The sequence below is a fragment of the Macrotis lagotis genome, chromosome X, assembly GCF_037893015.1.
Source record: "Macrotis lagotis isolate mMagLag1 chromosome X, bilby.v1.9.chrom.fasta, whole genome shotgun sequence".
Classification (NCBI taxonomy): domain Eukaryota; kingdom Metazoa; phylum Chordata; class Mammalia; order Peramelemorphia; family Peramelidae; genus Macrotis; species Macrotis lagotis.
This window is the reverse complement of record NC_133666.1, coordinates 88168568-88193851: the sequence shown is the minus strand read 5'-3', so window position 1 is coordinate 88193851 and position 25284 is coordinate 88168568. Positions and strand designations below refer to the sequence as shown.

Here is a 25284-nt window from a genome sequence, read left to right as displayed (position 1 = left end):
CATCACACACTATTGCTGTTAATATGTATAATATTCTCTTTATTCTGCTCACTTCATTCACTTCATGAAATTTTAAAATGTGACTGTTAAAATTTGTTTTACATGTAATTGGGAATAAATAAAATATTATTCAAAAAATTTAATTAAAAAAACAGAGAATAACTCAAAGATTTTGTCAAGTATGCTGCTTTCACTGACCTTGTGGTACGGGCTCAGTCACTTGATGTTCTTTATGTTTTTGACCTTAGATAACTTGAACACCACCTAGTATGTGAGACTTCTCCAGGGACACATATAATTTGATTGAACATAGAGACATTTAGGGGAAACCACCCATATATATCAGACCACTGCTGTTCCATTGGAAAGAGGTCTCTATCTGCTTTTTCTACTTCACTCAGGATAATTAGTTCTATAATTACAGTACAGTTTTAGTATGGCTTGGGATCCTAGCCAAGAATGCTGGCGGCTTTTATCTGCTAGTTTCCTGTAATATTAGAGTAGGAGAGAGGCCAGTGCCCTGTCCATAGATATTGTTCTTTTGGTCTCACATATCAACCATTCTATTTCTTTTAATATGGTAACAAGGCCAAGGATTTATCCTAGGGCCTATGTAGGGCAGAGCCTCCATGAGAGGATTAAGTGAGCTCAGCTGCTATGATAAGAGGAATATGGAGGAAGTAAGGAGGAAAGTAGGACATCATATTTAGAGCTTTTCTCTTGACCTTAAAAATAATTGCTAAATCCTAATATAAAAATGTAAATATAAAATATAAAACTGGTAAAATTCAAATGTTTTAAATTTTAAATAGTATTATTTATCTTGTAATCAAATCAGAACTTAAATAAGTATGCTTGGATTTGGGAAAAGATGTGCAAACAGAACCACAGTTTACAAATTTGATACTTACTTTTCCTTGTCCTAAAAACTGTTTAGCATTCAGATTTTTAGTTATAATACATTTATTTATATGTGAATATGAATTATTATTCTGTGGATGCCTAAGTAAAACTAACAAATGTATGGCTGCATGATGATACATACATACATATATATATATATATATATATATATACATATGTGTATATATATGTAATATATTTTTTAAAAGTTTAAATATTTTATTTTTTTCCAATTACATGCAAATGTTGTTTTGAGCAGTCATTTTTTTGCAAGGCTTTGAGTTTTACAATTTTTCTCCCTCCCTCCTTCCCTTCCCCATTCCCCTGACAGAAAGCAATTGGATATTAGCTCTATATTTATAACCATGCTAAACATATATCAATATATTAAACATGTTGTGCGAGAACAGCATGATTATATAATTTAGTGAGTATTTGGACGTATGAGAGTAACACAAAAAAACAGGAGTGAGAGTTGAGTTGATAGCCAGGACCATGCTCCGGAGATTACTCTGAATCTTCATTTATTACAGGGTCATAGCTACTAGAATATTTAAACAGAATAAGCCTAAGTAAGAGAGAGCATAATATAATGAATATAGTCAGCCTCAGATCCAGGAAGACCTGGGTTCAAATCCTACACATTTATTTTGTGCCCCTAGAAAAATCACTTAACCACTCTAAAACTCTAAAAAATACTCTTAGACTATAAATTGTAAAGAACATGACAGCTTGCATTTGTAAAATCTGTCCCTATTACCAAATTAACCAAGGTGAAGTGGCTGACAAGTTGCTTTTGTATAGATAGCTTTGTGAGTAGACTGTTAGGAGCAAGAACAAAAAAGGACTCATATGACAGCATATGAGGGCAGTGGTAGTGGGCTTGAGTATGTGAATTTTTCCTCTGATCTCTCTCTGCAAAAATGAATGATAAAGTACAGTTCACCAAAGAGAAAATTTTCCTTTTTTCTAATTTTTCCTTTTTGATATCTCAGACTTTTAAGTGTTATACTCAGAAGGACATATGTCTTAGGCTTAGAGGATCGATTCCAAATGGACCCAGCTCTATACTAAATCTATACAGATTCGCCAGGGCTCTGTTCTCCCAGTGATATCATCTATATCCAGCCTTGGAAGCAGTTCAAGTTCAATTAAGTTCAATTACAGAAACTTATTTACCTTCCTTATTTTTCTTAGGTCATAAGGGAAATCAGCTGCACTCACACTTCTGCAGAGATCAGAGGGAAAAGCTCTGAAACTCAAACAGGTCATCACGGCTTTGATCCATACTGGGTTCAGCTGCCCACAAATTTTGGCATATTGAACCTCTGGAGGCTCACTATTATGACCTCTCTAAGCTTGAAAGATCTCAGTCTAGTCTATGCCATTTCCAGTTTTCATTCACCTAGGGCAGCAACATGTGTTCATTGCTTCATGTCAATCTGGGTAGAGATAGTCAGCCACCAGTCCTACCTAGATCTCTCTTTTCACTTGGAGGCTCACAGAAATCCCTGTATCCTCACTTGAATATAAACAGGCAAGAAGAACAATCATGAATAATTCTGGTCTTGTCTACCCTGCCCTAGAAACCTTCATTTTGAAGCTCACACCAACCTGGAACTCATACCTTAGACGTATCTTTTACTCTTGAGGTCCTTCTTTCTGTTTGGATGGCTTTTCCCAGAGCTTCCATAGAGTACCCAGAACAGATGACCAAAATGGATTTCATATTTCTCTGCCATGTGCAGGCATAATCTCACCTATAATCTCCATTTTGACTATACTCTCACATGTCCAAATACTCCTCTAAGTCTAAGACATATGTCCTCCATTTCCCCCAGCTCTCTACTTTTCAGCTCCCTTGTATGTGTTGTCTTCACCCATTAGAATGTAAGTTGTTTGAAAACAAGTGTTGCTTTTCTTTTTCTTCTTTTGTTTGTATTTGTATATCCATCACTCACCACACTGCCTAGCACATAGTAAGAGTTTAAAAGCTTATAGACTGACATTAATTGCAGCATGCAAGCTCAGTTCTCTCAAAAAGTCAATCAGAAAAACTTTTTCTCATCACACAGCAATTAGATCTGAATCACTTAATGAAAACTTACATACTGTCTAAATTCTATATAAGCACATTGTGAATATTCATAAGTACTAGGCTCTCACTGCCTTTAAGTCTGGCTTATTTTAGCCAGATTTACTGGTCCTCCCATTAGAGCAAATATAGCTAATACAAGTGTTACTGGGGTAGAGAGATTGAGTCATTTCCTCTCACTTCCCAATCTCTCTTTTCCTCACCAAGTGCTACCACATACCCCTCCCAAAGCATGCAATATTTTTTGCCTTAGGATATTAATAAACATTCAAAAGCCCAGAAGCCTAGGTGGGTCCAGCCCTCCTGTCCCACTATGGTTAGGTTAAAAAAAAGAAAAATCCAGTAAGAAATCTAGGAAGATTTCACAGATGAGGAAGAACTTGAAATGAACCTCAGTGTCCCTGAGGAGAATAGTTCTCATCTGAGGCACAGAGAATACCAAAGATAATTTGTAGCTCAGGTAATTTTAGTAATCCAGTTTGGAAATAAAGTGAAATTGCCTTTCATACATCTTGAAACTGATGAAATGGATGTCCAGCAGACATTTTAAATTAAAGATGTCCAAAACAGAACTCATTATCTTTTCTCCTTAATCTTTCCTTCTACCTTCCCTGTTACTATAGATATCAGCATCCCCCTCTCAGTCCCTTAGCTTGCCAATATTGTAGTTTCCTGGATTCCTCACTATCTCTCACTCCACATAATGCAAGATATTACCAATCCTGGTGATTTCCCCTGTGCAACATATCTCTAACATGTCCCTTTCTTTCCTCTGACTACCATCATTCTAGTTGTGGCCTTCATCATCTTGGTTATTTCAATATTGTGGTATTACTTTTGATCATAACTGCCATCATGCCACCAACAGTTTCACTTCCAAGGGAAAGAGGAGTGACATCCAAAAGCAGTACATCCTACACGTTCTCAGATTTATCTCCTGATAGATTGGCAGCCTGGACAGCTACAACATAGGCAACAGCCTCATCAGGATTGATACTCTTGTTGAGCTCCTTGCTGTTGAAGAAGTCTTGCAGAAGCTTCTGGATTTTGGGAATGCCAGTGGAACCACCCATTAAGACAACATCATGAATCTATGATTTATCTAGCTTAGCATATCTTAATGCCTTTTCCACTGGGTCCAGGGTACCATGGAAAGATCAGCATTCAGCTCCTCCAAATGGGCTTGGGTGATTGATGTATAAAAGTTGATAACTTCCTAGAGGGCATCAATGTCAGTAATGGTCTGGGTATTGGAAGAGAGGGTATATTTTGCACATTCACAAGTGGTGTGGAGATGGTGAACAGCCCTGCTGTTCTCACTGATGTCTTTCTTGTGCGTTTGCTTAAACTCAGCAATGAAATGGTTGACCAGGCAGTTTTCAATGTCCTCTCCACCCAAGTGGGTGTCCCCACCTGTGGACATGACCTCAAAGATGCCATCTTCAACGGTAAGAATGGAGTCATTGAAAGTACCACCTCCTAGGTCAAAGATCAACAAATTTTTCTCGGTACCAACTTTTTTTGTCCAAGCCATTAGCAATAGCAGCAGCAGCTGGCTCATTAATGATATGGAGCACATTGAGACCAGCCATGGTTCCAACAACTTTGGTGGCCTGACATTGCAAATCATTGAAATAAGCAGCATTTGTGACAGTCTTCCCAAGATAAGCTTCAGCAATATCTATCATCTTAGGCAAGACCATTGAAGATACTTCTGGGTAGAAACTTTTGGTCTCCCCTTTGTATTCCACTTGGACCTTAGGTCTGCCTGCATCATTCACCACCGTGAAAGGCCAATGCTTCATGTCTGACTGCACAAATGCATCATCAAATCTTCGACCAGTCAGATGTTTGGCATTAAACACCATGTTAGTGGGGTTCACTGCAGCTTGATTCTTTGCAGCATCACCAATTAAATGTTCTTTGTCAGTGAAGGCAACATAGCTTGGGGTGGTCCTGTTTCCTTGGTCATTAGCAATGATCTCCACTTTCCCATGTCGGAAAACTCCCATACAGAAATAAGTGGTGTCAAGATCAATGCCAACTGCCAGTGCCTTCGACACGGTCACTGGGGAGTCGGAGGTTGTAACTGACCATGGTGGAGAAGAAAAAGGACTGCTGTTGCACTGAGTAGCTCAGTTTTTCTATGACTATATTCTCCTGGTTCTGCTCACTTCACTGTGCTTAAGTTCATAAATTTTTCCAAGTTATTTGGAAATCATACTGATTAAAGGAAATGATGCAGAGAATTATGAATGTAGTTTTAATATTGTTGCTAAATGGGTAGTGGTTCCCTGCTCTTGAGATGCAAACTGATTGTGTCCTGTCTATCTTGTCCCCATTTTCCCCTTCACTTGACTTGGGCCTGAGAGAGGAATTGGCATGTTGGACTTGAAGGAACAGCATCTCGGGACAGGAAGGAGCATACCTAGTCCAAGGTGTAAGACCATTCCCCAAGTGCCACCCTCTGTCTAGGCTACCATAGAAGGGTATTTAACAGGAAGCACCACTCCTTTGAGCTCTCTTCCTTCTTGAGGTCTTCCATCCAGAAGAATGTCCTTTCTCTTGCTTTTCCATAATCCACATGGAGCACTGTGGGTCTCACTATGTGGCCTTGTGAAGCCAAACTTTTGGCCAATGTACTTTGGAACAATATTTTGTCATAACAAAATCCCAAGCAATTTTAACATCCTAGAAAGCTGCAAATTCCTTCACTTTTTTCAGTGGCCTTAAATTTTTTGTCTTTAATCTCTAAAATGTTAAAAATCAGCACTTATGGGGGCAAGTTAGGTAATGTAATGGATAGAGCACCAGTTCTGGAAGAGGACCTGAGTTCTAATCCAGCCTCAGACCCTTAATAATTACCTAATGGTGTGATATTGGGCAAGATACTTAACCCCATTGCCTTGCAAAAAAAACAACAACTATACAGCTTGTCATTTGAAATTTACTTATTTTGAATTTGACGGTTTTTACCCTAATCTTGCTTTCCCCCACCCCCCACTGAAGGTTGTCTGTTAGTCGTTACATTGGTATACATTGATTTAAGTTGAATGTGATGAGAGAGAAATCGGGGGGGGAGATAAAGTATAAGAGATAGCAAGATTACATAATAAAAAATGAGTTTTTTAAATTAATGTTAATAGTCTTTGGTCTTTGTTTAATCTCCAGAAATCTTTCTCTCAATACAGATGGTATTTTCCATCACCAGTATCCCAAAATTGTTCCTGATTGTTGTACTGATGGAATGAGCAAGTCCATTAAGGTCAATCATCACCCCCATGTTGCTGTTAGAGTGTACAGAGTTCTGGTTCTGCTCATCACACTCAAAATCAGTTCATGCAAATCATTCCAGGCTTCCCTGAATTCCCATCCCTCCTGGTTTCTAATAGAACAATAATGTTCCATAACATACACATACCACAGTTTGTTCAGTCATTCTCCAGTTGATGGACATTTAATAAATTTCCAATTCTTTGCCACTACAAACAAGGCTGCCATGAATATTTTTTGTAAAAGTGATGTTTTTACCCTTTTTCATGATCTCTTCAAGGTAAAGACCCAGTAGTGGTATTGCCAGCAATATTAGTTGAAATGTTTATTTTTAAAACTTTTTTCTTTTTTATTATTTGTTAAAAATGCTTTTTTTAAACTTTTCTTTCTCTTTTATTATTTGTTAGAAACAGCAAGGTAACAATAAATAAGTGTACCAGATCTGGAATCTTGAAATCCACATTTTTGTTCTCCTGTGGGCATAATTCCAAATTGCTCTCCAGAAAGTTTGGATGAGTTCATAGCTCCACCGACAATGTATTAGTGTTCCATATTTCCCACATTCCTTCCAAGATCATTGTCCTTTCCAGCCATATTGGCCAGTCAGTGAGGTGTGAAGTGGTAACTCAGAGATGCTTTAATTTGCATTTCTCTAATAAGTAGTGATTTAAGTGCAATTTTTCATGTCACTGTGGATCGCTTTGATTTCCTCATCTGTAAATTGTCTTTGCATATCATTTGACCACTTGTCAAATGAGGAATGCCTTGATTTTTTTAATGTCATTTTTATAACTCAACAATATTCCATCATAATTAAGAACTTCACTCATTCCCCAATTGATGGGCATTCCCTTAATTTATAATTATTTGCCACCAAAAAATTAGCTGTTATAAATATTTTTGGACATACGTTCCTTTTTCTTAGTTCTCTTTAGAAAACAAATTTAGTAGTATGTAATAGGATCAAAGATTTTATAGCCTCTTGGGTATAGTTCCAAATTGCTCTTCAGAATAATTATACTAGTCCACAACTCTATTAAGAGTACACCAAATTTTCCACATCCCCTCCAACATTTGTCATTTTCCTTTTCTGTCATATTAGTCAATCTGATGGGTGTGAGTTGGTACCTCCGAGTTGTTTTAATTTTCATTTTTTTCTAATTAATAATGATTTAGGTATTTTTTTCAAATTTATAAATAGCTTTGATTTCTTCTTCTGATAGTCACCTGCTCATATCCTTTGACCAATTATCAATTAGGGGATGACCTGTATTTTAATAAATTTGTTTCATTTCAATATACAATTGAGATGAAGTATGTATCAGAGAAATTTGCTTTAATTTCTTTATCCCAGTTTCCTACTTTCCTTCTAATCTGTTGAAAATCACATCTTCCACAGGTTGGACGTATACTACAAAACCTCTCAGTTTCAGAGGAGGCTCAAGAACTTTTTAAACAGTTAAAGGTAAAGCTATGTGCAAACATACTCTATTTCCCCAAATATAACATACATCTTAATTTTGGGGCCCGAAATATGAAAAAATGCATTACATAAAGTTATTGAACTCAAGTTCTATTCAGCATGAAATTCAAGGACTTTCTGCTCAAAGCTTTCAGGTATCTTTTGGGCAAGTCCGCTGCATGTACGCATGCATAGTTCATTCCATTTCATGAACTGAAGCACTAATTGAATCCTTTGAAATCAGTAACTTCTTTTTCATTAGAAATTCTTTTTGCCTCCTGCTGAACCATCTTTATGGACACAGGAATTCCAATGGCCCCTTGCTCTTCAAACCATATCTTCAATGCTTTCTTTATCTCAGGCCATTTCGCTGACTTTCCATGACCTTCTTCTGCTGTGGCATTTTCAAGAGGGTTTCTCCTTCCCATAGCCAGTCTTGAATTGATTTCTCAGTTGGAGGAGGACCAAACTTAGATTCACCAGCACAATATCCATTCACTTGTGCAAATTGTATCACGTTGAACTTGAATTCAACACTATATGACGATCTTTTCTGAGTCATTTCTGGGCAGAATGTGGCAAAATGTAATGTGAGGAATGTAGGGCATTGGTCTTCACAGGGTGGAGGGGAACCATTAGGGAATCCATTACAAATGGGGAAATCGCCCAGCCAATAACACAACTGGGATAGTTATCCTAATCCCTTTGCAGAGTTGGCAAACACAAAACCAGTTCTCAACCCCTCACTAGAGATCTTGATCTAATGCAACTGAGTTTGTGCAATTAGATAATTGAATACACACACTCCCTGTGATGACTGGGGTTCATAAGCATATCATGTGTTGTATGATGTGGGGGGGATCATATTAGGGGCATGTCATGATATGGGTTGACTGCTTAGATTGTACCTCAAACTCTGAGAGCTTATGAAAATCCAAGAGGGAGGGTGAAAGAGTTTCTGAAGACTATACATTACTTGATGTTCCAATGCCACCTCATGCCTCATACCAGGTGAGGTAATAGTATCTTGCAAGGTTCATGAATAAAACCTATAATTTTCTCTCACTCTAGCAGGTTTTTCTTCCATTCATGTAAAAGTGGGAAATGCAAGTAAAAAAATCTACAACCACTGTATAAGATGCTCCCAGGTTTAGAACCCAAATTTTTCAAAATTGGGTGCATCTTATACATGGTGAATTATAGTATTTCTCCTGCTCTGCTCTATTCCTCCAGTTCTCCTTTTCACCTTTATCCTTGAATTAAAACTCACTGTGGAAATAATTAGACTGCAAACTCTTTGAGGGCAGAGGCTATCTTTTGCCCTTTTTTTGTATTCCCAGTCCCATGCATTACCTGGAATTTAACAAATGTCTATTGCTGAATAATTGTTTATTGACTAATTATCTGATTCTCTCAACAACCTAAGTTGTGTTCAGCGATAATGTCCTTACCTCCCATTAAGTCCAAAACAGTTGGGACAATCAAATATGATAATTATGTCAAGTATTTATACTATGTGTGGCTCTATAAATGTGAAATATATTTCAAACATTTAACAAACAATACACCAATATAGCAATAAACATGTATTTGCTACTGATTTGTAACGTCACGATTTAGAACAAAGTCAAGAGGGACTCAGCATACCTAAACTTACTGAAACATTCATATTTCCTCATCCAAAAATCAAGTTTAGCCTCAAAGTTGTAAAGTACTAACATGTTTGTAGCAATACCCAATTTTCCCAGTCTTTTTGATATAACATGTGCTAGAAATTTAGTTGTTTCACGTTTTATCCAATATCACATTGGAATCATGATGATTCAAGAAATGGATTTTTTAAACTCTTTCACAGTTCCTAAAGTTATTAAAAATTAATCCTTTTCCTATATACCCCCCACCATATCAATTATATTTAGAAATTTTCTTGGAAGGGGTGAATAATATTAATTACAATTTTTATACATTTTCAAATATAATAAAAAGACTTCTCCAAGTTGTATTTTATAAGGTTAATATATCAAGCCTCAGAGCTTTAAGCTATACAACACTATTTCCAGGGGTAGTGAGGTAGAAGGAAAAATACTTAATCAACTTTAACATTTTCCTTGAGCATAATTGTTTTCTTTTAATAATATGAAAGAAAATGCAAACAGCTTTTTTTAGGTTTGGGTTTTTTTGCAAGGCAATGAGGTTAAGTACTTGCCCAAAGTCACACAGCTAGATATTTATTAAGAGTTAGGCTGGATTTGAACTTAGGTACTCCTGCAGAAGCCAGGGCTTCTGCTCTATTCACTGTGCACCCTAGCTGCCCCTGCAATCAGCTTTAGTAGGATCAAAAGTTTTATTTTAGTTCATATTACATTTGAATATAGTAGTAAAAGTTTCTTCAAGTGAGAGGTCCTTTATAAGAAACTGATTACAGTTACCTTCTCAAATGAATTCTTTTGAGAATCAGAAGAAGTAGGATAAACAAAGCTAGAAACCATAATAAATTCTTCCTGGAATTGAACAGAATAAAATATTGTTAAATATGATTTCAAGGGGGGGGGAAGAACCATGAAACTGAACATTGCTAAAAAATAATGATCGAATTTGATTCCAGTGAAGAAATGAGTAAATTTAATTTTTTATTTTTTTTTATTTTTCCAGAGGTGAGTTACTATGGATATGGAGCATTTCATCTACTGTCAGATTAAGCTGATAAGTTGGCTAGTTGAAATGTTTTTTTAAAAACTTTTTTTTCTTTTTTATTGTTTGTTAAAATCCTTTTTTTTAACTTTTCTTTCTCTTTTATTATTTGTTAAAAACAATAAAGTAACAAAATAGATAAGTGTACTAGATCTGGAATCTTGAAATCTGGCCTCAATCACTTACTATGTCAAGTCACTTAAATGTTTGCCTCAGTTTCTTCATCTGTAAAATGAGCTAGAGAAGAAAATGACAAATCACTCCAGTATCTTAGCCAGGAAAAACCTAAGAAGAGTCAGACATGATTGAAAAAAATAATGAAGTAACAGTTAACCAATTTATTAAAATGATTCTTACTGACAGTGAGGAGAGAAGGATAAATATAAAGAAATAAGACTGATGTAAAAATAGAAGATATAAAGAAAATTTTCAAAATTCAAGCTGCAAGTATATCATCATAGAAACAAAATGGATTATGGTATTGAATTTGTAGCACAAACTGACAAAATAGAGACAGTTTGATTTTGCAATAGGAATTTGGCTAAAAATAGCTGAACATAACTCTCATGAACAAGTTAGGAGTAATAATGAATATTTTAGAGATTATTTTAAAAATCCCCCATCTTTGTTTCTAATCAATTACTTTAGTAATAAGTTCAAAATAGTACCAGGAAACAAATGAGTCTATTAGGTTACCTTTGATAATTTTCTTTGCTTTATAATACCAAAAAATTAAAATGTTGCTTTTAGAAGATAAGCCTAAGAGAAAACTAAGTCAGAATTAACATCTTGTAAGCCAGTTAAATAAGTTTAAAGGATAATGACTTAATTTTGGCTTTGATGACATCTTACTATACAAAATGGGCACTAGGTGATATCAGTGCATAGTATTGGGCCTGAAACCAGGAAGATTCTTCTTCCTAAGTTCAAATCTGACCTCCGACACATACTATCAGTGTGACCCTAGGCACTAGTCACTTAACTTTGTTTGCCTTAGTTTTTATTTATATAATCTGTAAAATGAACTGGTGAAATAAATGGTGAACACATCCAGTATCTTTGCTGTGAAAATCCCAATTAGGATCACAAAGAGTTGGATATGACTGAAAAATATGAATGAATAGTATAATAAACCTATACACAGTGTAAAAATCATCACTGAAACCCAATGGCAAGTTTATGTTCTGGTATTAACTGTTTTTGGATTCTGATTCAATTTTTATTGTGTTTTCTTGGATAAAATAAAGTCTCTCCTGTGCCCATTGTCTTGTTATTTTCATGGAAACCAAAGACCCCCTTTACCTTTTTCTGTAGAGATCTAAATATGGACCATATTCTAATGTTCTCACTTGATGGAACATAAACCAAAGGAAGTAAGAAGTTCCTAAAATTACTCATAGGCTCTTAAAAATAGAGAACTCAAAGATGCTCCCAGGATTCTTATTTTTGTCTATTGGTCACACACACACACACACACACACACACACATTTGGGGGAGGGTGGCAGTTAGGTAATGGGGTTAAGTGATTTACAAGGTCACACCACTAAAAAGTATCAAATGTCTGAGATTGGATTTGAACTCAGGCCCTCCTGGCAATAAGGTCTGTGCACTATTCTCTGCACCACCTAGCTATTTCTCTCACAAATTTTTGCATGTGTTTTTACATGTGCACATATATCATTACATGAAGAAATACACGCAGCTAAGTGGTATAGTACTAGAGCACTGGGCCTGGAATCAGGAATGCTCAAATTTAAATTCAACCTCAAGCACACACTGACTGTGTGAGTCAGCAAGTCACTTTTCCCAACTGTGAAATGTGTATGATTAAATCAATTACCTCCCATCGTATTTGTGAGGATAAAATACTACATTTGTAATATTTGTAAAGTTTTTGCAAACCTTAAAACAAGATGGTACATAATCTGGGGAACAATTTGGAGCTATGCCAAAAGTACTATAAAACTGCACATATAATCTTAGACCAGTAAAACTGCTACTAGATCTGTATCCCAAAGAGATCAAAGAAAAAGCAAAAGGATCCATATGTACAAACATATTTATAGCAATTTTTGTGGTAGCAATGAATTTGAAGTTGAGGAGATGGTCATCAGTGGGGGAATGGCTAAAAAAATGTGGATATGATTGTGATGGAATAGTATCGTTCTGTAAGAAATCACAGGGAGAAAGATTTTAGAAAAAGGTAGGGAGTCTTATATCAACTTGTACAAAGAGAAGTGAGCAGAGCCAGGAGACAATAACAACTTTATTGTACTGATGATGAACTGTGAACTATTCTATTATGATCATTACAAGGTTCCAAGACAATTCTGAAGGACTCAGCATGAAAAATGCTATCTATTTCCAGAGAGAGTACTGATGAAATTTGAATGCAAAGTGAAAAATACTTTTTGCACTTTCTTCATTCTTGTTATTTTTCAAAATAGCTAACAGAAATACGTTTTGTGTGTTTTCACATGTAAAGCTGTTGTCACATTTCTTCCCTACTAAATGGATTGGCAAAGGGACAAAGTGAGGAAGAAAACTGAGAACTCAAAAAAGTTTTTAAATGAATGTTTAAAATAAATAAATAATAAATAAATTTAAAAGAAAAAACACAATGTGGTAAAGAGGGCTATTTTCTTGGTCAGGAAGAACTACTTCTGATACATCCTTACTGTGTGACCATGGGAAATTTATTTGCTCAGTGCTCCAGGTGACTTTCTAAGACTACAAATTCTCTTAAGATTAGCAATTATGAGAGATGCCAATTTGCATTAACAGAATGGTTTAGTAGATACAAAGACAGTTTCATGAGTTCCAATTCAATCTCACATACTTACTAGATGTATAACCTGGGAAAGTTCACTTAACCCTGTTTGCCTCAGTTTCCTTATCTATAAATTGAACTGGAGAAGGAAATGGCAAACCTCTTCAGAATCTTTGTCAACCCCCCCCCCCCAAATTGGAGCTAAAACAGTTGTACATAACTGAAATAACAGAAGAGAAAACAACAATCTTACACTGAATTCTTCAAATTAATTACATCACAAATTCTGATGCTTCCCTCCTCCCCCTCCACCAGTCAGAATAAGCAAAATATATGCTGTAGTTGAAAGAGCATTGGACTGGGATTCAGAGGATTTAGGTTCTAGTCTTGCCTTTGCCACTAATTCCCAAATTGATTGTTTTACAACTCTTGGTAAATAACTCACTGTGCTGAATTTCTCTTTTCTTCTTTATAAAATGGAGGTATTGGACAAGATGAGCTATAATGTTCCTTTCACTTCTAACTTTCTGAGATTCCAGAGGGCAAGGTGATGAAAGATCAACAGAATACTGAACTAGCTTGCAGAGTTTGAAAAGATCTACAGACATTGTACAAACAGGTCAGTGATTGACTCAGATTTGGTATCTGTAATGTTGAGGAAATATTGTGTAGTTCATAATTTGCAATCAAATTTAAAATTTAAATTTAATTAAATTAATTAAATTAAATTAATTAAAATAAAAAACAAAATTAAAATAAACTTCATAAAAGAGAACCTCATGCATTTTCTGATATTCATGGTTTTAATTGCATTAACATTTACTCTTATGTTTGCATATAATGTTTGCTTATTTGTTTGTTCATGATTCATACAAAAGTTACAGAACAGAGTAATTACCCTCCAGGGGTAGCCTAGGGTGCCTGGCAATGTATTTTTTTACACCTGCTTGCATAAATTTAAATCTCCCTGTTCATAATGCCTCAGGGACAGCCTTCATAGTGCTAGCCTGTGAGAGTAATTAGAGGATCAGTGCTAATGTCTAATGTATGCCATCCTCATCAAAGCCTCTTTCTGTTTGTTTTCCTTCTTTCCATTGGCAGCAGTACTATTCTTATGAATGTAACACAAAGGATTGATTCTCACAAAATCATGTCTAAGATGCAATTTCAAAAATCATCAAAACACAACAAATAAAATGGAAATAGGGAACAATCAATGTGTAACAGGTAAAAAACACTACTTGGCACAGAAGAACTGGAAGTCTCTGTCCTCTCTTCTCTATAAGGCTTTTCTGCTTGAAGCCTTGAACATGCCCCAGACTGGGTTTAGTACTGGGGCAGACTAACCACCTAGAAGAAGGGTCTGGTTTCTCTTCTTCTCACATGTTAGCTCATTAAACCCTTACTGTTGTGCTGAGAGGAAAATTACTTATAGATGAGTTTTGGCTCATGTGTAGTATCTCCTTAGAGTAAGGAATAGAAAGCTATTCATTGTATACTGCAAATCACATAAGGGACAGGTATTTATTGCCTTCACATACAAGAAATGATAAAAAAAAAAGGTTTTCACCAGTACATGTTGTCCCAAAGAGTTAAAATAAGATTCTGTAACTTAGACTTACAGAAACTTAAGCATCAATAATAACTACTATCATACTCTATTGGGAGGATTTAAACATTGAAATCTGAATCAGTTTGTGGGACTGCTGAAATGGCATCACTAAATTTCTCCTTTACTTATAGTTTCCTCAGTTCATTTTTTTCTTCTAGCAAGCTAGTTATGGGATTGAACTTCCATTGGTCATATTTTCTTTAAATCAGGAACTTCCAGTGGAGCCAATTTAATTTGACCAAGGGATTCATGATTTCAGAAAACAAACATTTACTATTTCTTCTAAGATATCCATGGGGAATACAAAGAGGACAAGGTAGAAGAGTTTAGGCTTGGTTACAGTTCATTCTATCTCCATGAGGAGAAAAAGGCAATGGTCATCTCCCTTAACTTCTCTTAGACTCAAATAGGGGAAAGCTAGTAGATAGAGCACTGGCCCTGGAGTCAGGAGGACCTGTGTTCAAAAACGACCTCAGACACTTAATAATTGCCTACTGTGTGACCCTGGGCAAGTCACTCGTCCCCATTGCCTAAAATAAAATTTTTAAAAGAGAGTAGACCCAAATAGGTAAAGTAGATCAAAAGAGAAAGATAACTATTAGTTACCTCTTTTGAAGATTTTCTGAATTATTAACTCTTCTTGCTCAAAAGTCAATAAATGGGATTCCTTCATCCTAAGTCTCAATCCTTCAGTATTTCATGGGCCCCAAGTGCCATTATAAATTCAAAACTATCTCATCTCTGGATGGTAAAAATATTAGATACAATTCTGGAAATAAAGTAATGACTGAAATCTATACCATATCTTCCTCATTATCTATCCTTCAAAAAGTTACTATTCATCCATGTGGTAGACAGGCAGGAGGAAGATAGTCTTATAAGGAGAGTTTCTACTATCAAATTATGGTTTTTAACTCTCAGATGCTAAAAACACTCGGTCTCACAAGACATTTAATATAGGGTAGGTTTTAATCCTTCTGTGTAGAAAAGGCTAAATAAAAATGACTAGTTCCAAAGTCTAGAGTCAGTGTCAGAACAAAGACCTTATCTATCACTGTCAGTAATAGCTTTTACACTTTGCAACCAAAGGTGGAAAAGTTCTTTACAGTCAGTAAAATAGAGTTTACTGTGGCTCACATGATGGGGTTATTATTTCAAAATTCATACAAATTGAAGAAAGTAGGGGAAACTATCAAATCATGAAGATAGTACCTAAATAAATTCATTATGAATATGATATAGAAGTGAAAAATAGATTTAAGGGATTAGATCTGGTAGACAGAGTAGCTGAAGAATTATGGACAGAGGTTGCAATATTGTATCAGAGGTAGCAACAAAAAAAAATTCCAAAGGGAAAAAAGATCAAGAAAGTAAAATGACTGTCTGATGAGGCTTTACAAATAGTTGAGGAAAGAATGAAAGTGAAAGATAAATCCAAATGAATGCAAAATTCCAGAGAATTAGTATAGCTGAGTTATTTAAATTCCTAAATGCTAAAGGTTAATACCTTAATACCTTTACAAATTTGGAAAACTCAGCAATGAACACTGAATTTGAAAAGATCAGTTTATGTCCTTGTCCTAAAGAAGCACAACGTCAAGAAATATTCAAATTGTTCAAAACATGGGCTCTTATGCCAGCAAGCTTATACTTAAGATTTTGCAAGCTACTGAAAAAGCCTTTGACAAAATACAGCACCCATTCCTATTAAAAACATTAGAGAACATGGAATAAATGAAGTTTTCCTTAAAATGATAAAGAGTAACTATCTAAAACCATCAACAAGCATGATCAGACCAGCAGCATTTTCAGTAAGATCAGGGGTGAAACAAGAATGCCTGTTATCTCCACTATTGTTCAGTATTTTGTGAGAATTGTTATTTTTAGAAATAAGAAAAGAAAAATAAATTGAAGGAATTAGAATAGGCAATGAGGAAACAAACTTTTACCCTGCAGATGATATGATGGTATTCTCAGGAAACCCTAGAAAATCAACTAGAAAACCACATGAAACATGATTCTTCAAGCTGGGCTGCAGCAATAGAAGAACCAAGAATTAACCAGAACAGAATTTCAAAAAGACAGAGATCCTAGAGAAGAAATTGCCAACACTCATTTAATTATGAAGAAAGTAGGGGAGTTCCCACTCCTCAAAAAAATCTGCTTTGGCTTCACTGACTACACTAAAGACTTTGTGAGGATCACAACAAATGTGGCAAATCCTCAAAGAGATGGAAGTACCAGATCATCTTACTTGCCTCCTGATTCACCTTTTTTGTGGACAAAAAAGCAACAGTTAGAACTGAATATAAAATAACTGCAATTTCCAAATTAAGATTGGAAAAGAAATATGACAAGGTCATATATTGACACCTTATTTATTTAGTTTATATGCAGAGTATATATCATATGAAATGCTGTGCTAGACAAGTCAAAAGCTGGAACTAAGATGGCTTAGAGAAATATCATCAGTCTCAAATATCTGGTTGATGCTGCTCTGACAGCAGAAAGTAAAAAAAAAACAATTTAGAGGTTTCTTGATGAGGATGAAAGAGAAAAGTGTAAAACTTGCCTTGAAACTTAAACATCAAAAAAACTAAGATGGTGGCAACTGGTTCTTGGCATATAGAAGAAGAAGAAATGGAAGCTGTGTTTCAGTGATGGAATTAAAAGACACTTTCTAGTTGGAAGGAATGCTATGGTAAATTTGGGCAGTACTCTAGAAAGCAGAAATATCACCTTGCCAACAGAGTATAGTCAAAACTATGCTTTTCCTAATAACAATGCTTGACTATGAGAGTTGAACTATAAGGAAAGCTGAGGGTGGTAGAACCAGCTCTTTTGAATTATGGTACTGGAGAAGACTTCTGAGTCTCCCTTGCATAGCTAGGAGATCAAATGCATCATTATTGAGGAGGGGCCTACCATGGACTTAAAAATAATAATTAGATTAAATATGAGTTACCCTTCAGAGTTGACCTTTAATGAGGAACAAACATTAATCTCCAGAGAGGGACTTCTTAAAAAATGGCAAAATATATTCTCGCAGAGTTGTCTAAAGTACTGAGAGGTTAAGGGTTCCAGCCAATATATGAGAGGTAGAATTTGAACCTACAGCTAATATTCTAGTCATTGTTCTACCTAGATGTTCTCTAACAAAAATAAGTGTCCTGGAATTTGGCCTGAAGGAATGATCTAATAGTTAGCAATGTCACAGAAAAACACACTAAAACAAAACACTAGAATTCAAATTTCCATAAATCACAAAAGAAAATTGCTTAAGAAGCATTGGAACAGGAAAATAAAGGGATTGAATGGTTACAAGAAAAATAAACTTCAGATAGTTCTGAAGAACTTTTTTTTCTTTTTTTACTAAAGATTTTATTTATTTTGATTTTTACAATTTTCCCCTTATCTTACTTCCCTCCTGCCACCCCACACAGAAAGCAATTTGTCAGTCTTTACATTGTTTCCATGCTATACATTGATCCAAATTGAGTGTGGAGAGAGAAAACATATCCTTAAGGAAGAAGCATCAAGTATACGAGATAACAAGATAAGACAATAAGATATCAGTTTTTTTTTCCTAAATTGAAGGAAATAGTCCTTGGACTTTGTTCAAACTCCACAGTTCTTTATCTGAATACATATGGTATTCTTCATTAAGGACATCCCCAAATTTTCCCTGATTGTTGCACTGATGCAATAAGCAAGTCCATCAAGGTTGATCATCACCACCATGTTGCTGTTAGGGTGTGCAGTATTTTTCTGGTTCTGCTCATCTCACTCAGCATCAGTTCATGCAAATCCCTCCAAGCTTCCATGAATTCCCATCCCTCCTAGTTTCTAATAGAACAATAGAGTTCCATGAGGTACTTATACCACAGTTTGCTAAACCATTCCCCAAATGAAGGACATTTACTTGATTTCCAATTCTTTGCCACCACATATAGGGTTTCTATGAATATTTTTGTACAAGTGGTTTTTTATCCTTTTTCACCATCTTTTCAGGGTATAGACCCAGTAGTGGTACTGCTGGATCAAAGGGTATGCACATTTTTTTTTACCCTTTTGGCGTAGTTCCAAATTGCTCTCCAGAAAGATTGGATGAGTTCACAGCTCCACAAGCAATGTAATAGTGTCCCAGATTTCCAGCAACCCTTCAAACAATGATCGTCATCCTTTCTTGTCCTATTGGCCAGTCTGAGAGGTGTGAGGTGGTGCCTCAGAGAAGCTTTAATTTGCATTTCTCTAATAAGTAATGACTCAGAACAATTTTTTCAAATGACTATGGATTTCTTTGATCTCTTCATCTGTAAATTGCCTTTGCCTATCCTTTGACCATTTATCAATTGGTGAGTGTCTTTTTTTATTTGACTCAGTTCTCTGTATACTTTAGAAATGAGTCCTTTGTCAGAAATATTCATTATAAAGATTGTTTTGTAGTTTACTACCTTTCTTTTCATGTTGGTTACAGTGGTTTTATCTGTGCAAAAGCTTTTTAATTTGATGTAATCAAAATCATCTAGTTTGTTTTTGGTGATGTTCTCCATCTCTTCCTTAGTCATAAACTGCTTCCCTTTCCATAGATCTGACAGGTAAACTAGTCCTTGATGATGATATCTGTGAGAAAGAAAAAGTTTAACAAGTTCTTTGGAAGGAAACATAACCTTCAAAATAATAACCTTGGGAAATGGCTGAGGAACAAAGGATGGAGGGTTGGTATAAATGTAATAGAATACTACTATGATGTAAGTAGCAAGAAATACAAATGAATCAGAGAAACTTTGAATATGTGAACTAATGCAAAAAAGAATAACACAGATCTATGAAAATACATATATTCACTAAAACAGCATACATTAAGACAAAAGAACTCAATTCAATTCATGAAGAATTTATTCAGTGCTTGGACGAGCATCTTGCTAGTAACGAGGGAAACAAAAGCAAAAATGTAAGATAGTCTTTACCCTTATAGAGCTTATGTTTCACTGAGAGAAAATGATATATACACTGACAATGAAATGCAATAATCATTTCAGGAGGACTGATGTTAGAACAATCTACATTTTAGTAGAAAAGAGTGGTAGATTATGGGTATGAAATTGAAATAATTATATTTGATGGTTTTCTTGTACTTAGTTTTGTTTTGGGTGTTTTCAGGGTCTTTTCCCCAAAAGAGAGAGAACAATGTAAGGAAGATTATTGAGAAGTTACTATGTTATAAAAAACAAAATGCATTAATAAAACATTAAAATAACCTATAATTGTTAATGAGATGAACAGATCTATAACACAGATGAAGTTGGCCAAATGAATTAGAAAGTAAAACCTAACAATTGTTATATACAAACAATGCACTTGAAAGTTAAAATTAGGGACTGGGATAAAATCTATTATGTCTCAGATGAATATAAAGAAATCAGTAGATGCGATCATGACCTCAAACAAGACAACATTAAAAATAGGTATGGACAAGAGAGATAAACAGGGAAGCCACATTATGTTTAAAAGACACCAAAGATATTTAAACAATATAAATGTTACACATGTAAATATCTAAGTACTTAAAGAAAAAATGAAGTATATCAAAAAGAGATATAGATAGGAAAATAGCACTTTGTAGATCAGTTCTAAATGCCTTTTTCAGAGAGTGAAATCTAACAAAGATAAATAGGAAAGAAATTTAGGAAAGAAGTAGAATGTTTGAAAAAATTTGGTGACAGATCTTTGGTATTTTTTAACTAAGAGTCAGGATACCTGACTAATTTTTTTGTTTTGCATAGCATTTTTATAATTCTGTTAGTCCTGACTCATTTCCATTTGAATACCCTGTCATTACCTCATTACTCAATGTGTCCCAAGTTAAAATTAAATTTAACATCTTCCCCCAAAAACCATTTGCCCCTCTAATTTCCTCCATTAAACAGGACGTTGTGGATTGAGTCCAAACACTTCATTATACAGCCAAGGTAAATGAAGTCCAGAGAGCTTAGAAGTGATTTGCCTATGGCCATATAACTAATAGATGTTTGAAGCAGGATTTAAACCAGGGCTTCGTGTTTCCATGCCCAGGGCTTTATACATTATGCAACACTTACTCTCTTAATTTAGAAATCTACAAAAAGAAAACATAGAACTCTATATTTAAAGGCAGAAACTTATATTTATGAAAGTGAAGCCTAGAGTGGTTATGTGATTTGTCAAGGGTCACAAAGCTAGTCAAATGTGGAATTCAAACTAAGATATTTCTAATTCCAGTAATCTGTCCACTACACCACGCAAATTTTTTTTTGACTTCTCTTTTTTCCTAGGTCGCTGTATTCAGTCAAATACTGCTCTCTTATTTTTATTCATAATTTCGTTTGTCGCCACTCTCACTCCCACTGCCCTAGTTCTAAATCATTTTCTAAAGCCTGAACACATAATTTTTCTCCATAGAGTCTCCATTATTCCAATCCACCTCATATAAGTCACCCTGTTAGTTTACCAAAAACTCAACAACATTCAATGGTTCCCACTTTCCTTTCTAAGAAATTACAAATAGCTTAAGCTTTCATTTTTTATCATCTCTTACAATCCCACCATCCCACCCTTAGCCTTGTTTCCCATTTATATCCTGAATTCTAGCCAATCTCATCATTTTTAAACATATTTTTCATATTTAATGCCCTGTCTTTGTCCATTTTTCTACCTTGAATGCCTTAGCTCCCATCTCAAGATCATATACCACTCTCCCAATGACATCTTGCCTTATCCAAAATTGATCTCTAATGTCTCTGAACTCCTAGTCTATTATTTTCACTCTTCATATGGCACTTACTCCCTGTAACAATATACTTTTCTGTATTGTTCCTTGCTTAAATGTTTTATTTCTTGTACTAGACTGTAAACTGTTAAGAGAGGTGGAAGCTTGCTTTATAAATACATTTTTGGATATCCTCCACTTCCAATGTCTAACCTATATCAAGTGCTCAAGAAAAATATTTATTGAGTTTTTGTTGGTTTTCCTAAAATGGGACACATCATTATGATCTTAGATTCTTTGATACAAGTAATGGATTCAAGCTTAAAAGCACCTTAGAAATATATTTCAATCCTTTAAATTTGTAAATGAGGAAAATTAAGCTCCAGCAATTGAAGTAGAATAATAATCATAATAATGATAACATTCACTAGCATTAATGGTGTAAGTTAGAAGCACAGCTTAGACAAAACTTAGTGATAATAATAATAGCCAATATTAACATTATTACTTTGTGCCAGACACAGTGCTAAGTGCTTTATCTCATTTGATCCTCACAACCAGTCTGGGAGGCAGATGCTATTATCAACCTTATTTTTCAGATGTGGAAACTAAGGCAAAGGGGTTAAGAGACTTTCCAAGATCACACAGGTATTACGCAGCTTAGCCTAGATCCAATGTAATCATTTTAAAATATGACTATTGCCGTATTCCCTTATGTCAATTTCAAAAGGTCAGCAAGAATTTAAATATAGTCTTCAATTTTGAAAATATAATTATATATACTTGTATATATGGATATATACATATCCATATATATGAAAAGTGAGTTTTATATATTACTTTTATTTATAACATGTATGTAATTATATGTAAATATATATGAAACCTATTATTCTTATAATTATCCTCATCATTATCAATTTTTCCCATTTTAGCAAACATGCAAAATTGAAATGTCTTAGGAAGGTTAGTATAGTGATTGTATAGCTTAAATGAAATGAAGAGAGATTATGGGCAGACTAACCACTCTAGGTACTTATTGAAGCAAGACAAATGAGATATGTGGCATGTGGATAGGGACCTTTACTCAGACCTGGGTTCAGTGCTTGCCTTTGACACATATGGACTCTATTTGATTTTTAAATTTCTTCATAACCTGGCATCTCCCTACACTTCCAGTCTTCTGAAAAGACCATAGTATTCTCCATGTAGACTATGATATATTGCACTTAGCCTGGTACATATTGAGATGTTTAGCAAATGGTTGTGGACTTGATTGTGACAGGATTGTCTCTCAGTAAATTGCGTATTATTCCCATACCACTTTAAAGGCAATTCTTTAAGATTCTATGTTGAAGTATAATTGCTGATCTTCCTCACTAAGGGAGTTTTCTCTATAAAATTCTCTATGCTATTGGGACTATTAGTCAAACATTTATGTCAGTACCATTTAATAAATTATATCATCAGTTGCTTCATTCAACCATAAGTATATGTTTCAGCATTTTCTAGATAAAAAGGTTTTGAACAGAAAGGTTAAGTAGGTTGTTCAAAATCAAATAAAATTTTATTGAAAGAAGTAAAGCATCATAGTTTGGGTTTCTTCTTTAAAAATGTTATTATAGGGGCTGCTAGGTGGCGCAGTGGATAAAGCACCGGCCTGGAGTCAGGAGTACCTGGGTTCAAATCTGGTCTCAGACACTTAGTAATAATTACCTAGCTGTGTGGCCTTGGGCAAACCACTTAACCCCGTTTGCCTTGCAAAAACCTAAAAAAAATGTTATTATAATCTTAGTAACCATAAACAAAATCAAATACCCAAATAACCCAGCTGAAAGAATAAAATGATGCACAAAACCATAAATATGTTACATATTATTACCAGATAGGAACAAATTAACAATAGGAAATGTTTGTGATCCCTTCCAATACTTCCTGAGATTCCATTCCTTTTTTTCCCCTTTTTATAGTAGTGATCAATTTATATCATTTTATTTTTTTACATAGAATTCTTTTTTATTTAATATTTATTCTAATTTTGTACAAATAATGTTTTTTACTTTAATAAAATATTCTTGTTTAAGAGTAAATGAAATACCCCCTCCCACCCATAAATATAGACTTGCTCGATAAAGTAAAGAGGAGAAAAAAAATTAAAATTAAAAAAAATAATAGTAGTAATTGTAGGTATGGCCAGGTGGCGCAATGGACGGAGAACCAGCCCTGGAGCCACGAGCACCCGAGCCCACATCTGGCCTTGTACACCCAACAAAGACCCAGCTGTGTGACATGCAAGCCACCCGCACCCCACTGCCCTGCAAAAAAACAAAAAAAAGAAAAAAAGACCCAATATAAAATGAAATAGTGCCCTTGAGCCAGGAGCACCTAGGTCCAAATCCGGCATCAGACACCCAACGATCGCCCTGCTATGCAGCCCCAGGCAGGCCACCCAGCCCCATTTGACCTGCACACCCTGAAATAATAGTAATAAAAAATGTGCTTCAGTCTTTGTTCCAACACCACCAACTCTGTCATGGGTGGATCACATTCTTTATGGTAAGTCCATCACAAAAGTTACTTCCATATTTTTCTACATTTGCCATTCCTGAGTGCAACTCCCTCCATTCATATTTCTCCAATACCATGTACTATATTTTCTCTGCCCTTTCACTCTGAATCTTTTGTAGGGTAGCTGAGAGGCACAGCAGACAGATCCCCAACTCTGAGACCAAGAGGCCCTGAGTTCCCATACCACCCCTTTGCCCCAGCATCCACCTGGCCCTATGGTCCCGGACAGGCCATCCAATCCCAGCCCCGTGCAAGAAGTAAAAAAGAAAATGTGTTATATCTGACCACTCTCCCACCATGGTCCATCCTCTACTCCATCACTCATATCACCCCCCCTTCCCCCTGCCCCCCTTCTTACTCAAGATGCCTATACCTCATTGAGTATATATGCTGTTTCCTCTCATAGCCACTTCTGATGAGAGCAAAGATTCCCTCATTCCCCCTTGCCTTCCCCCCTTCCATATCATTGCAAGACCTATTCCACCTCTCCTTTTTCTTTCTCCCATTATATTTCCCTTTTTTACTGTTGACTCCATTTTTACACCATATTTTATCTTCGAATTCAGTTTTCTCCTGTGCTTCAACTATAAAAGCTCCCTCTACCTGCTCTATTAACTGAGAAGGTTCATATGAGTATCATCAATGTCCTTTTTCTATGCAGGAATACTTGCAGTTCATCATCATTAAGTCCCTCATATTTTCCCCTTCTCCTCTAATCTCTATGCTTCACCCAAGTCCTGTATCTGAAGATCAAACCTTCTGTTCAGCTCTGGCCATTGCAATAGGAACATTTGAAATTCCCCTAGTTCATTGAAAGTCCATCTTTTTCCCTGGAAGAGGCCATTCATCCTTGCTAGGTAGTTGATTCTTGGCTAAATTCTAAGCTCTTTTGCCTTCCGTTATATTATATTCCAAGCCCTACAAGATTCCAATGTAGTTGCTGCTAAGTCCTGTGTGATCCTGACTGCAGCTCCACGATATTTGAATTGTGTCCTTCTGGCTGCTTGTAATATTTTCTCTTTGACTTGGGAGTTCTGGAACTTGGCTATAATATTACTAGGGGTTGATTTTTTGGGATCTCTTTCTCTGGGGGATCAGTGGATTCTCTTCATTTCTATTTTTCCCTCTACTTCTTGAATATCAGGGCAATTTTCCTTGTAG

General features: G+C 35.4%; 1 long non-coding RNA gene across 4 annotated transcripts in view; it reads left to right on the top strand.

Annotated features, from left to right (window-relative positions):
* Window positions 1-25284, top strand: part of LOC141496921 (uncharacterized) — a 1073688-nt gene that overhangs the window by 962823 nt on the left and 85581 nt on the right. The window lies entirely within an intron of this gene.